Source organism: Danio aesculapii, chromosome 13, assembly GCF_903798145.1.
Source record: "Danio aesculapii chromosome 13, fDanAes4.1, whole genome shotgun sequence".
NCBI classification, from domain to species: Eukaryota; Metazoa; Chordata; class Actinopteri; order Cypriniformes; family Danionidae; genus Danio; species Danio aesculapii.
This window is the reverse complement of record NC_079447.1, coordinates 49,487,070-49,499,201: the sequence shown is the minus strand read 5'-3', so window position 1 is coordinate 49,499,201 and position 12,132 is coordinate 49,487,070. Positions and strand designations below refer to the sequence as shown.

The 12,132-nt window shown below is 39.3% G+C and overlaps 1 protein-coding gene across 1 annotated transcript in view; it reads right to left on the bottom strand.

Annotated features, from left to right (window-relative positions):
- The window catches only part of tjap1 (tight junction associated protein 1 (peripheral)), a 149,617-nt gene that overhangs the window by 93,915 nt on the left and 43,570 nt on the right, over nt 1-12,132 (bottom strand). The window contains exon 2 of the mRNA XM_056471493.1: nt 20-143. The gene's annotated coding sequence lies outside the window, so the exon portion shown is untranslated. The remainder of the gene's footprint in view (nt 1-19; nt 144-12,132) is intronic.

Below are 12,132 nucleotides of genomic sequence, written 5' to 3'. Positions count from 1 at the left end.
GTATGGCGTGTTCGCTCACCTGGCGTGTGATGCCGTCTTCTCTAGACTCATCGCCCCAATGGGTCCCTCCGGAAACTCAATCTAGCGCTCGTCTCGCTCCTCGTCCTCCCGCTCCGCATGTGCACCTCAGGGCTATCGATGACCTGAAACAAAAGCAGGTGGATGGAAAAACACAAGCGTCACTGGCTGCCAATCATCCGGGCCTGGGATTAAGTGTCAGCGAAGACTCGGCAGGGCCCGAGGGACAGTCGGAGTGTGTCTCAAATGAACGTCTGCCTCAGTGTTTTGCATTCACACTCAGTGATTCGCTCAGTAAAGCGTCGACCCCTTCGGTCCCCGTGGGCCTGGGCATGGGCATAAAGCGGTTAGATGCTAATTAAGGTGTGCTCAGGAGAAAGCGGGCTTGATTAATGGATGTGAAGGACAGCGCTGCGGAAAGACTGATATTCCCTGGACGCTGTACACCAAACAAACTGCCTGGCCCATGACGAGTCTCTGTGAGGTTTCGGAGGGGGAGAAAAATGGCAAGAACAAGCAGAGAGTCCAAGCTGAAGTGTTTGTGTGTGTGTGATGGTGAATCAAGAGCAAGTGTTTTCTTTGCCAGCCGGTTCTTGTCTAAGCAGATCCACTCTGAAGATTCGCCAGCAGAGTTTGAGACCAGGGTATTTTATTCTTACTGTTTGGTACTGATGAAGAATAAAGAGACTAATAAATACATTTTAAAAAGTAATTGTTCAATGTAACGTTCAAACCGAAGTGATAATTTCTCAGTTTTAGGTTTACAATAAGAAAAAACAAACAAACAAACAAACAAACAAACAAACATGCATACATACATACATAAGTAGCAGTCGGAAAACAATGTATTTTTTTTTACTGTTGCAATATGAAATAATTTAAATTATATTTTAATTAAAAACTTTAATAGTAATACAACTGATAATGATAATATTACTATTATTAATAATATTAATAATTACAAAAGGAATAATAATAAAAATATTTTAGCATTCAATGAAATTATAATTTATTCTTGTTTACTTAAAATTCCCAATAATAATAATAATAATAATAATTTCCAATAGGGCTGCATGATAAAGGAACCAAAAAATAAATAAAAAATAAACAACAAAAAAAGAAATAACACTAAAAAGAACAAATAAAAATAAAAGCATCCCACTGTTGTAAAAACAAATGTAAATGAATAAAACAACAACAAAAAACCCCAAACCAAAAATCTAACTAAACTAAACCTCAAACCAAAAACCAAACTAAACCAAACCAAACCAAACCCCAAAACCCAAACCGAAAACTAAGCCAAAAGCCTGAAACCACAATCCAAATCAAAAATCCAAACTAAAAACAAAAAAAAAACACCAAAAACCAAACAAAACTAAACCAAAACCCATACCAAAAATCAAACTAAATCCAAACCAAACAAAAAAAACAAAACCCAAACTAAACCAAAAACCCAAACCAAACCAAAACCAAACCAAACAACAAACTAAACCAAAAAACCCAAACTAAACCAAGCCAAACCCCAAACCAAAAACCTAATTAAACCAAACCAAAAACCAAAACCCAAACCGAACATCAAAAACCAAACCAAAACAAAACCAAATTAAAAACAAAACACAAATTAAACCAAAAACCCAAACTAAACTTAACCAAACCAAAAACCTAATTAATCAAACCAAAAACCAAAACCCAAACCGAATGCCAAAAACAAAACCAAACCAAAACAAAACCCAAATTAAACCAAACCAAAACGCAAACCAAAACCAAAAACACAAAAAAAGAATAAACAAAAAATATATTCCCAGGGAATCATATATTGATCAATGATTGGCTCTTGTACTAGAAGGCGGGGCTTCATTCGTCAAATTGGCTGTAAAGCTGAGGTCACACTGGATTTTTCTCCCTATAGACTTCCATTCATACGCACACAAATGCGTCAGACGTAAGCTTGTGTGACAAGTTTTGCAGTTCAGTGCATTGGATAGTTTAAGCTTGAAACTCCGACCTGAGAAATCGCATCACATGATTGCGTGAGACCAATCGAAGATCAAAACATGACCTCTCTGGACAGCACTTTAAAACATGGACCAATCGCTCGCTTTTTTTGACGGCTAATCATCTTTTTTAATTCTGCCCCTTTTCCCAGCGCCCACAACTGAATTTCGCATACACAAACTCTAGTGTGACTGAAGCATTACACTTTTCCCTATTCACAACAATACAAGTGACATGTCTTGTGTATTCTATAGTTTTTCTGAAATCCAAAGGGAGTAGTATTGGAACTTGACAAACTCTTAATTCCTACATGAGCTTGACACACATACTGCTAAGGGCATGGATTAGCCTTGATGCTAACAATTTAGAAAAAAGTTTAATCTTTTAAATATGCATAAAAATGCAATAACAAACACTGAATGCCATCTAATCCACTTAACTCTGCTTAGAGTCGAGGAGCCAGCTGACCACAACGAAGAAAACACTGCAGAAGCAATAAAACCCCCTAGAAAATCAATTACACGGCTGTTTTAGCGAAGCACGACTGCTGTTCTGAATTCCTGTACAGCTCCATTGGAAAACAAGATAAGAACACCACACACACACACACACAGACAGACAGACTGAAGGTCTCAAACACAACAGCCTCTTTTTCCCAGGCCCATCACTGTGATTGATGCCAGTAAACATTTGCCGTGTTCATAGAGGTGCAATACTTTAATCAAGAATGTAGAAAAGATGTAGATTTAGCACTGGCTGAAGAAACCCCAAGTTGGCTGTAAAAGCAGCTTAAAGCTCAAAGGGCCTTTCAGAAACTCTTCCCATACTTCACTTGAAGACCAGACGCTCATGCTCAGCAGGCCTGCACTTTGGCTAATGGTGTCTGGCTTTTGACTAGCATGAAAGCATCGGAATCAGATTAAGGCGTAAAACTTACAATTATGTATAGAGGAGCATTTGCGCAGCAGGACACAACATGATGGGAAATGATCTAGAATTACTGGGAAATCACACTGACGAACAAACGAGAGTGTTTTTTTTAAGGGCCATCAATTTAATGGCCTAATTTAGTGAGATTACTTAAGAGAAGGTAATGTTAGGAATTTATTGGACTAATCAAGCCAACCAATTCATACAAGCATTCTTTAAGAAAGGGATTCCCAAACTTTTCAGCCCGCAACCCCTAAATCAAACAATGCCAGTGACTCGCGACCCCCAAATACAATACAAACGTGGCACACACAACAACAGACCTATATAAACACAAGACAACTGACAGCACAAAAAAGTGCAAGTCTAACAACCATATCATTTTTATAGTCATTTATAATTTCATTCATTCATTTTAAACTGTTTTTCCGGGGCCGGGTTGCGGGGGCAGCAGTCTTAGGAGAGAACCCCAGACTTCCCTCTCCCCAGACACTTCCTCCAGCTCCTACCGGTGATCCTGAGGCGTTCCCAGGCCAGCAGAGAGACATACCAGTCCCTCCAGCATGTCCTGGGTTTTCCCTGAGGCCTCATCCTGGAGGGACATGCTTGAAACACCTGCCTAGGTAGGCATCCAGGAGGCATCCAAAACAGATGCCTGAGCCCCCTCAGCTGACTTCTCTCAATGTGGAGGAGCAGCGGCTCTACTCCGAGCTCCTCCCGAGTGAAAGAGCTCCTCACCCAATCTATAAGGGTGCGCCCTGCCACCCTGCCGCTTGTATCAGAGATCTCGTCCTTTCAGTCATGACCCAAAGCACATGGCCATAGGTGAGAGTAGGAACGTAGATTGACAGGTAAATCAAGAGCTTTGCCATTTATTAATTTGTTTGATTTAATTTTAACCTCACCTAAAGAGACTGGTGGACACAATGTTTTCAGCCTCCCTGGAAAAGTTTATGCCAGGGTACTGGAGAGGAGGATCCTGCCAATGGTTGAACCTAGGATTCAGGAGGAACAATGCGGTTTTCGTCCAGGCCGTGATACATTGGACAAGCTCTCAGCTCCAGTGAGGGTCACCAGAGTGCTCGAGGGTTCATGGGAGTATGCCCAACCAGTCCACATGTGTTTTGTGGACTTGGAAAAGGCAATCAACCGTGTCCCATACAAAAGGCTGTTTGAGACTCTTGAAAAAGAGACTTTCACTTCATGCATAGTTTGTAGATGAACCGACATGCGTGTACTAGTTGCAGACGCAATCATGAGTCTGTTTTTGCACCGAGTTTGAAGTAATCAATCAGAGAACAGTGCATTATTTTGATCATTTTAATATAGCATATTATTAATGAAATCCAAAAATCACAGTATAATATTGAGAGGTAATTTTAAGCTATCTGCAGGATCGCTGGAGCCCACTAGTGAGCGGCGGCTCACCGGTTGAGAATCCCTGAAGTAGATGACTATATATATGTTTCAAGTCTACCTGCAACTAAATAACAAAACACTGAATATTTGAAGCAGTTAACCTAGACAACGTGGATAACACTAATCTAGATAGCTTATCTTGTCCTCAAGAGCAAATTTTCTATTAAAAAGGTGGTCCAGAGTGTATTTTTAAGGTTTGGTTGATTTATAAGTCGCAAAGCAATGTGTGTGTGCTCATACTTCATTTGTAGAAAATCACATTATTAATTAATTTATCTTACTAACAGCTATATCTTAGCTAACATGAAAACGATTATCATATTTCCTAGTTCCTCCAAGAGCCCACCCTTAAGAGCAGGGGTGACCAAACTTGTTCCTGGAGGGTCGGTGTCCTGCAGATTTTAGCTCCAACCCTAATCAAACACACCTAAACAACCTAATCAAGGTCTTACTAGGTATACTTGAAACATCCAGGCAGGTGTGTTGAGGCAATTTGGAGCTAAACCCTGCAGGGACACCGGCCCTCCAGGACCGAGATTGGTGACCCCTGCTTAAGAGGCTCTGATTGGTCATCTAACATAATGTGCTGTGATTCGTGGATCAACTCCACGTCGGTAGGAAGCGTCACGCCACTACTAGCACACGCGTTGCAATTGTGTAAATACTGTCAGTCAGTGTAGTCGCTAGTTAACTGATACAGCACCTCTAGACATGCCTCTGACCATGCCCCTTTGATGCGCGGAGTGTATGCGCATAACCTGAAGTGTTTATGATCTCACTAGCCCGGATGTATTTTTTGTAGTCCCCAAACTTCGTTCGCTGTAGGCTTTGCTAAGCTAAGCCTTTGCTAAGCTAAGTTTGCATTGAACTTTAAGCGTCTTACATTCAGAGATGTTGTTTATGTTCACACAGCTACATTACACATCAACTAAAGTTTAAAATATGATATTATAGTGGACCACTCTTTTAACCACCACCAAAACATCTTCTGGGTAAAGTCTTTCACCTTGACTGATTGAAAAATCATAATCACAACTTTGTGTTTAATGCACTTCAAACATCAACGAAGCATGACAGATTTCCACAAGCCAGCTTGATGAACTAATCTAGCACCAACAGTGATGCAGCTTTCTTCTGGTCTTCAGTGCGCAATGTCTACACAAAGACAGCTTCCCCCACAAAGGTCTAAATCCAGCTCTGTTGATCGCCATGTAATCCCATCAGCCCCTCTGCTCCTCGAATGCTGGCAAACACGGCACTGGTCACATGGGCTCCGGGTCAGAGATAAACAAAATGCGCACACTCACACACACACACACACACACACACTCACAGACATGTACAAGTCAAAATTATTAGCCCTCCAGTGATTTTTTTTTTTATTTCTCAAATATTTTGCTAAATGTTTAACAAAGTGAGGAATTTTTCACAGTATTTCCTATAATATTTTTTCCTCTGGAAAAAATTCTTATTTGTTTTATTTCAGCTAGAATAAAAGCAGTTTTTAATTTTTCTCAAACCATTTTAAGGTCAGTATTATTAGCCCCCTTAAGCTATATTTGTTTTTGATAGTCTATTAGGGGTGCAACGGTTCAATCTACTCACGGTTCGGTATGCATCACGGTTTTATGGTCACAGTTTCAGTACAGTATGGGTTGTGCTGACATCTGACAATGCAACGGCTTCACACATATGACTGTAGATTTGCATGTTCTCGCGTTCAATAAATAAAAGTAGGGCACTACTTTTGAAAAACATATGTTCAAATAAATTGCTTAAAAAAAATCTTAAATATCCCCCATTTCTATTTTACATCTCGACTCAATAGTCTCAACCAATTATGCAGATAATAATTATGCCAACATATCTTAATAATTGAGCACTTTTAAAGTATTGATTACTTCTGTTTACATTGTGCTTGCATTACCAAGGCAACAACGCATTTTTATTTATGATTTATATATGATTTCATTATGATTTCAGAGAGTTCCGTTTCACTTGGCGTCATCGTAGTGAATGAAACAAGCAAAGAGAGAGCGTTCGGCTCTTCTCTCTTAATTCATTGGGAACAGTCAGTCAAGAAGAAAACTGTTCTTAGCAGGCAGCAGATAAACAGAGTGAATAGCAGAAACAATCGGGTGCAGAAGAACACCCAGAGGGAGCGGGACTGAAGTTACAGACCTGTTGTATGTCAGCATCCATATGGGATGCCTCTGTGTCTGTGCACAGACCTCGATCTGCCTGTTAGTGACCACAGATCACTGATCTATTTTTTTGTTTTACTTCCAAGGTTCTGCAGGTTGCAGCGTCCCGAATTTTGATTGCCAATCTTAAGCCAATTGTAATCGATTGTTTTGGTTCACTTTGGAATTTTCCCAACAAGCTCAGAGCACCAGGGGTCCAGAGTGAGTGCTCCGACTTGCCCCCCCTGTTCTGTGTCTGTCTGAATTTTTATTGAGCGTCTGTTAATACACTGACAGCAATGCGCTGTGATTTGGCCTCACCTCAGCATTTGCGCTTTATCTCCTTCACTTGCCATGCTGAAACCCACAGAAACTCCGCACGCACACACTGACACGTGAAGAAATGTGATGTCAACAACAGATTTACATACTAAGAGGTGATTGGACAAGTCTTCGCACGTGTAATGGATGGGAAAAGTAATAGGAAGCGTACAAATCCGGAACTGCTTTGTTGCAGTTGTTTTTATTAACAAAACAATAGTAATAATAATAATGCATATTCTGAACATCGGATCACAGGGTGCTACGAACCGTGAGAGAACAACGGGGCAATACCTTTTTTTACAGAGAACCGTTGCATCCCCATTGTCTACAGAATAGACCACACTTATACAATAACTTGCCTCATTAACCTAGTTAAGCCTTTAAATGTCACTTTAAGCTGAATACTAGTATCCTGAATAATAACTAGTCAAATAGTATTTACTGTCATCATGTCAAAGATAAAATAAATCAGTTATTAGAAATGAGTTATTAAAACTATTATGATTAAAATGTGTTTAAAAAAATCTTCAATCAGTTAAACAGAAATTGGGGAAAAAATATACAGGAGGGGGGGGCTAATAATTCAGGAGGGCAAATAATTCTGTATACGCACACATGCACACACACACACACAAACACAGACAGACATAGAGCAGTGGAAGGGACAGTCTGAGTTACGGAAGTAGCTGTCGTGTATGTGTGTGACAGATTGAGAGGAGTCAGTGGTTGTGTCTGGACGCTGTCAGCTCAATGTGTACCAGACGTTTGATCTTGAGGTCGCTCTCTCTGGCCCGCACACTGCGCATGTGGCAACGGGCAGCTGCTGCCGAACAGCATCTGCCAAAACGTGGAGGAACTGATGTGACACCGACTTAGTCATCATGACGTTTACAACACGCTCGTGTAACCTTAGCTTCCCTGTTCTTGCCCTGTACGCTCTTGCAGCCTTTCAAGAGTTTCTGAGTCAACAACGCCTAAAGTTTCATATTTTATAGACCATTTTGAAGAATGTAAACAATAATAACGGTCCTAATGTGCTTCCTGTTTTACATTTTTAAGTTCCACAGCTTCAGAGAATCCAGAAAGGCCCACATATTGATTAATATTGTTATGATAGCTGTTTTAATGTTAAGTTATGACTGAAATGCCTCTTGTTACAGTTATGAAAAATTGTCACAATACTCCATAATGACAATGCGGAAAAAGATTTTTAAAATTGTAGCAAATTTATTACAAATAAAAAACCTAAAAAAAAATAAATAAATAATAATAATAATAAAAAAAAAAATTTAAAAAAAAAAATCACATGTACGTCAGTATTTACAGCCTTTGCTCAATACTTAGTTGATGCACCTTTGTAAGCAATTACATCATCAAGTCTTTTTGAATATGATGCCACAATCTTGGCACACCTGTCTTTGGGAATTTTTGCCCATTCCTCTTTGCAGTACCTCTCAAGCTCTATCAGTGTATACCCATTTTCAGATCTCTCCAGAGATGTTCAATAGGATTTAGGTCTAGGCTCTGGCTGGGCTACTCAAGGACATTCACCGAGTTGTTGTGAAGCCACTCCACTGATATTTAGGCGGTGTGCTTTGGGTCATTGTCCTGCTAGAAGATGAACCGTCGCCCTAGTCTGAGGTCAAGAGCACTCTGAAGCAGGTTTTCATTCAGGATGTCTCTGTACATTTCCGCATTCAACCTTCCCTCTATCCTGACTAGTCTTCCAGTTCCTGCTGCTGAAAAACATCCCCACAGAATGATGCTGCCACCACCATGCTTCACTGTAGGGATGGAATTAGCCTGGTGAAGAGCGGTGCTGGGTTTTCTCCAAACGTAACACCTGGCATTCACTCCAAAGAGTTCAATTTTAGTCTCATCAGACCAGAGAATTTTGTTTCTTATGGTCTGAGAGTCCTTCAGATGCCTATTGGCAAATTCTAGGTGGGGAGTGGTGTCCGTCTGGCCACTCTACCATACAGGCCTGATTGGTGGATTGCTGCTCAGATGGTTGTCCTTCTGTAAGGTTCTCCACTCTCCATAGAAGAATTCTGGAGCTGAGAGAGAGTGACCATCGGATTGATCACCTCCATGACTAAGGCCCTTCTCCCTGATCACTCAGCTTAGATGGCCGGCCAGCTCTAGGAAGAGTCCTGGTGGTTTCAAACATCTTCCACTTACGGATGATGGAGGCCACTGTGCTTATTAGAACTTTCAGAGCAGCAGACATTTTTCTGTAACCTTCCCCAGCCTTATCTACAGACAATTCCTTTGTCTTCATGCTTGGTTTGTGCTTTGACATGCACTATCAACCCTGGGACCTTACATAGACAGATGCATGCCTTTTTAAATCATGTCCAGTCAACTGAATTGACCACAGGTGAACTACAATGAAGCTACTGAAACATCTCAAGAATGATCAGTGGAAACAGAATGTACCTGAGCTCAATTTAGAGCTTCACGGCAAAGACTGTGAATACTGATGTACATGTGATTCTTCTGGGGGGTTTTTTAATATAAATTTGCAACAATTTCAAAAAATAATTTTTCATTTTGTCATTATGGGGTATTGTGTGTAGAATTGAGGAAATAAATTAATTCAATCCATTTTAGAGTAAGACTGTACCAAAAAAAATGCTTAAAGTGAAGCGCTGTGAATACTTTCCGGATGCACTGTAGTAATATTTCTAGATTAACACTTACTGGACTTGATAATGCATGAAAATCTTTAGACTCAAGTCTAAAAGCCCAAAACACAATTATGTTAAATTAAAATACCCTTTCTGACAATTCCTTTATACGTCAGGCTTCACAGGGTTGAGCTATTATCAGAATTTTCACTTCAGCTTGTCATGGAATGGAAAACTAGTCTGAAAGGCACAGATACATATTGGTGCAATGAATCAAAAACCGATTACCATGGAAACTATTACCACGGAGACAGGTGTATTTAATTACTTTTGTCTGATTAATTTTGTTTGTGGGGGAAATTAAAAACAAATGAAACTTTAAAGCAGGTTGCAGTTGTGATGAGTGTGTGTCACGCGTTTACTTTCTAATGCAATTATTTTCTTTGAGATGTTCATCTGATTGAGCTCCAGTCTCATAATTGCACAAGATGACAGCAGTTTAATTGTTTAATGAATGATTTGAAGCAGCAAAACAACACATTTCTAGCCATTGTCTGCAAGTTTTCACATTCAAAACTGTCAAATGGTTTTCTTTTGTGCTGCATTCTCACTCTGCTTATTATATCAGAAACTGTTATGTTAAGGAAATTTTAAAAGCTGAATAACAAGCCATTATTTAAAATGAATGCTTATGATTTCAGTGTGAATCTGTTCACTTCAAAAATAAAGCCACCGCAATGCAGACACCGACACACAGCCTAATGTCGCTTCCGGCAGATGAATAAAGTGTTATAGCTTTGGCAGCTACAACTGCCAGTGCCTAATGCTGTACATCTGAGCAGTTCTGAGTTGGACAAGCATCATAAGGCACGTGTATTCTTTACCTCAGCATGCCTAGAAGCATAATTTGCCCATTATACCCACTTATAAACACTCTTCTTTGGGATTTGGTACGTAATCATGTGTGCATGAACTATAATGCAACAAATAAGTGTTTCACATCACTTCATTCCTGTTTAAAAATCTACTATTCAAGGGGTTGCAGTCAGTAAGGTTTGTTTAATGACTATTTACTGAAAAAAGTCATTTTTTCTAATTAAAGCTGCAGTGATTTGATTAAAAAATGCTGCACAATTGTGTAAATGGCTCATTCTTACTATTTTAATGAACTTTTTCTATTTCTTTCAGTTTTTTATTTTATAAATGTTATTTCTGTCATGACCGCTCACTCTATAAAGGCTCGAAACTCAGGAACAATCAAAAAAACACGTATTTAATAACAAAAACGCACTCACTAAACAGAACACCTCTTTAATATTTTTGTACTAAAATTTACCTTTGGGTTTCCAATATGGACCCTTTAAGTACAAATGTCCTTCTGGAGGACGCATTTTCGGTCACGGACAGAGCCTTCCTGACTGAATGAATCAAATATGCTGTTTTCCACCAAGGCAACTCAGGGTGCTGAAATTTAATTGGCTAAACTGGCATTGGGCGGGTTAATTGACCAAAACAAAGACGTAATGCACATTTTCAAAGCAGAAAAATCGGACTTCCGCATTGTTTTTCAGATAATCAAGAATGTTCACTTAGCATGTTTCTTAAATATCTACAAACATATTATAGTATTTTTATGCTTTAGAAGAGTCAAAAACTTACATACTGTTAGCAAATGCATTTACTAATGGAACCTTTTTGTAAAGTGTGACCAATATTACCAATATATATATAGAATTTCATTTAAAAATCATACCAAGTTTCGTGAAACGTAAAATGCGTTGCTCAAGGTACATTTCAATGCACGTTTCAGATGACAAATCCACTAGAGGGCGCTGTCTACATTTGTGTGAATCTGAAATATGTTTCTTGGCATACATTTGTTTCAGATTAACATCCCGTAGTATTATTTTGCATAGAAAAGTCTGACACGTGTACTTTTTTTTATTTTCACAAGATTAGCTTTCAAACAAATACGATGCGTGCTGTTTTCCGAGTACATCGCTCCATAATATGCTTATACCTATTATTTTAATATGCAAAACATTTACCCCAATAGTAGTGAGCACACCAATCAAAATAGACTGTAGCTAATCATGTTTTTGGAGGTGTTTTTCAATGAATGCGTGCTGTTTTCTGAGTACATCGCTTCATAGTATGCTTATACCTATTATTTTAATATGCAAACCATTTACCCCAATAGTAGTGAACACACCAATTAAAATAGACTGTAGCTAATTGTGTTTTGGAGGTGTTTTTCAATGTTTTAGACCCGGGACAAACAAGCAGACACCAAACAACTAGCGCCAACAAAAGCCAACTGTGTTGTCGCCTCACGTTGGATTGCAGCTGGACTAAACAGCTGCACGTGAAAACACTAAACAGACGAAAGTTTACTGAAAGAGAGCCACGTTCTGCCGACCATCAACTTGGCCCTTATGCAGTTCTTTAGAAATAACTATGTACTTTAAAACTATGGCAACTTCATAATACGAGCCGGTTTGGGTTTTAGGGTTAAAACATGGTTTTACTTTCCAAAAACGCGAGATGCACCACAAAGCCTTTTTGTTGACAAGAAAAAAAGATGTGCACTGCGCTTTTTATGTCGCTAGGCAACGACTGAATCATGTATTGTG